This window comes from Trichechus manatus, unplaced genomic scaffold (genome assembly GCF_000243295.1).
Source record: "Trichechus manatus latirostris isolate Lorelei unplaced genomic scaffold, TriManLat1.0 scaffold00072, whole genome shotgun sequence".
Lineage (NCBI taxonomy): Eukaryota > Metazoa > Chordata > Mammalia > Sirenia > Trichechidae > Trichechus > Trichechus manatus.
In genome coordinates, this window is record NW_004444008.1 from 685,670 (window position 1) to 689,231 (window position 3,562).

Here is a 3,562-nt window from a genome sequence, read left to right on the forward strand (position 1 = left end):
CTGGTGACTGTCAGTATTCCAGGAAGATGAGCCAGTGAACCCAGAAAGAGAAAGGTGTGGATGCAGGAATCCATGGCTTAGACCCAGAAGCGAGGCGAAGGGAAGCCCAGGAGAAAGGAGGTGGCGGCCTCGACCAGAAAGGGTGCCTGGGAGGAAAGAAGGGAAACAGAAAACTGATCGATGGTAGGACTGACTGAGAGCTTGGAGAAGTCAAGGAAATGACAAAAGAGATTTTGGAGGTGGAAAAGCAGATCCCTTTGATCCACTCTGGCATCACTGGGCCCAGGAACGTCCACTGCCCAGCAGCACAGCGGCTGTGATGTGAGATATTTCCTTCCGGAAATGGGTCCCTGAGTGTGACTCGACCACACAGTGTGTTTGCAGGGTTGTGGTGTGTTGATGGCATCAGCATAGAGTCGATTCTAAGAAGATGTTCAACCACGATTTCAGATGGAATGTTCTGATCCACACAATGAGGTCAAAGGCAAAGGGCTCCCTAGGAGGGGCTGCGGCGTGGTGGAAGGAGGCAAAAAGGCTGTCGTCCCATCCTGCTGCCCTGTCTATGGTGACACAGGACACGTTGTCTGAGCTACACAGGTGACAGGACTGGACACTAGACAGGGCTGGGGAGGAAAGCCTCTCGGTCAGTCCACAGAAAATGTCTCAGCTCTTCTCTTCTGGGTGTTTCACCATAAATGTGTATTTCTTTAATAAAATGTATTTTTCTCCTCTTAACAAAAATAAAATAACAAGTTAGACTCTGAGTGCTGACGTGGAAAGCGCTCCAGGGTTACTGTTTGTTCTGCGGAGAAGCTGAATGGAAACTTAGCAGGAGCGACACATCCCATTCTGAAAACAGAACAAGGGAAGGATGTAAGGAGCCCGGCCTGGTGGTGGTGGAGAGGGCGCATCATCTCTGTGCTCTCGTGTGTGTGAAATGCATGTGCTGTTGTCATAATGATGATAATAGTAACACATTTACAAGGAAATCCAGGGGCCGGCAGAGACTGTACTGGAATACGGGCATGTCTAGAGACCCTTTCACACCAACAATTAAGGCCAGCCTTCCCTTGGCTGCCTTCCCCCAGCCGCGCGCATCCCGCCAGGCTCCCCTCTCCTCTCCGGGCCCGTGTTTTCTGGGGGAGGCCTGGTGGGTCTGCCGCCTGGGCGGGGCAGACCTCATGTCCCCTCCCACCTGTGTTGCTCCACCTTTCTTCCTTCAGGGAAGATAAGACCACTCAGTAAGAGGCTGCAAGGAAAGCGTTAAAGGAAGATGTGTGCCCTGCACTCCCAGGTGTGTACCTGAACCCCCAGGGGTGCCCTGTACTCGCAGGTATGTATGTACCCTGTGTTCCCGGGTGTGTCCTGCACTCCCAGGTGTGGACCCTGTGTTCCCTGGTATGCCCTGCACTCCCAGGTGTGTCCTGCACTCCCAGATGTGTCCTTGCACTGTCAGTAAGGAGATCCAACTCCTCCTGGCCATGAAACCCTCATAGGTGCAGTTCGGGGGTCAATCTGGCCATGGGCAGGCAGCCTGGACACGCCCTCCCCCACTGACATGGATTGAATTGTGTCCTTAAAAGTATGAGTATCAATTCGGCTAGGCTATGATTCCCAGTATTGTGTGATCTTCCACCATTTTGTCATCTGATTTTCCTATGTGTTGTAAATCCCACCTCTATGATGTTAATGAGGTGGGATAGGCAGCAGTTATGTTAATGAGGCAGGACTCAGTCTACAAAATTGGATTGTGTCTTAAGTCAATCTCTTTTTGAGATATAAAAGAGAGAGGTGAGCAGAGAGATGGGGACCTTATACCACCAATAAAGCAGAGCCAGAGCAAAGTGCACCCTTTAGACCCAACGTTCCTTCAAGGAGAAGCTCCTAGTCCAGGGGAAGATTGATGACAAGGACCTTCCTCTGGGGAAGAGTGATGACGATGACCTTCCTTCAGAGCCGACAGAGAGAGAAAGTTTTCCCCTGGAGTTAATGCCCTGAATTTGGACTTGTAGCCTACTAGACTGTGAGAGAATAAATTTCTCTTTGTTTTAGCCATCCACTGGAGGTATTGCTGTTATAGCAGCACTAGATGGCTAAGACACTCATGTTCTGGGTCCTGAGGATTTTCAACACCAGGAGCCCAAAGAGACTTCTTTGAGTCCCGACTTCTTCCAAAGTCAGCCACACTCAGGCCCCCAGCCCCGTGAAAGCCCGGAGTCTCTCCCCTACCCTCACTCAGCCTTTCACTTCTCAGACCACATGTGCACCTGGGGTTCCAGAGAGAGGAGGGGGGCACACAGCAATGGCCAAGATCCTATCCACCATGCCCTCCAAGTGCCCCCAAGCAGGTGGGGGGGTCCCAATAACTGCTGCACCCCTCGGAGCATCCCCCCAGGTAGGAAGGAGCCCCCCTGCCCAAATCAGGCCGCCTGGCAGGCACTGCAGCCTGGGTGTGGCTCCTATGCAGCCACGGCCTCCGCGCTCACCAGACATCTTTCCTGGGCCTGACCCCACTGCCCCGCCCTCAGTGAGAGGAGGAGGAGCAGAGAGGAGCAGGTGGAAGTGTGGGAAGGAGGGCGCTGGGCAGCGCGGCCGCACCAGTCCAGCCCTGCTCTAGAGCCCCACTCCCCCTGGCTCTTGCCTCCCATACTCAGACCAGCTTCCCAGGGTGCCTCAGCCCTGCACCCACCCTGTGCCCACCGCCCACACTGCCACCAGCCCCCCCAGCCTCTAGGGTCATATCGGCCCTATCCAGTGCCCGCTACCTGCAGGAACCTCTGCCCCTGCCAGCGGTCCCGACCTACTTCCCAGGACCCCGAAAGGAGCAGAACAGATCAGCCTCTCTTGCTTTGTGGGAGCCATCTGGGACACCTGCCATGCCCTGGAGCACCTCTCCCCAACCTGGGAACACCTGCATCACCCCTTCCTGTCCTGAGCCCACCAGCCAGGATAGCCCCTCTGGCCACCGGGCCCCACACAGCACCCTGGCTCCCACTGTGTCCAAGGGCTCATTCCCCAAGTGGGGAGCGGCCGGAGTGGCAATTGTATAGGCTCTGCGGGCCTGACTGGGGACCCCAAGACCTGCCTGTGCCTCGGTCTCCCTGCCCATGAGTGAGTGCATCCCTGCCCACCCCAGTCAGGTGACCATGGGCACGGGACTCCTGGAGGGGCAGGTCCAGTCTGGGGGCCAGGGGCTCCCTCGTCAACTGGACATCACCGTAGGTTGGGGGCACAGGGCAGCGAGACCTTGATCCTCCAGGTGGCTGCAGAGAAGGAGGGTCCACCATTGGTCCCTGGAGTATTCCTGGTTCTGCAGAGAACAGATCCACAATGACCCAGAGGCCTCGGGGGCTGGGGACTCTCCCCCAGCTCTGGGCTTGGCCAGAGGATGCGGTGTGACCCCAGCTGCACCTGGCAGGGCCGCGCTGCCCCAGCCAGACTCCTCAGTGCCTTGTCTCCCAAAGGTGGTGTGCCCGGCCCTCTTGGGGTTAGGGTCCCTGCAGGTACAGGGTTTCCGGAAGGGTGGGTGTCAACGGCATTGTCAACAGGAGAGGCAGGCTTC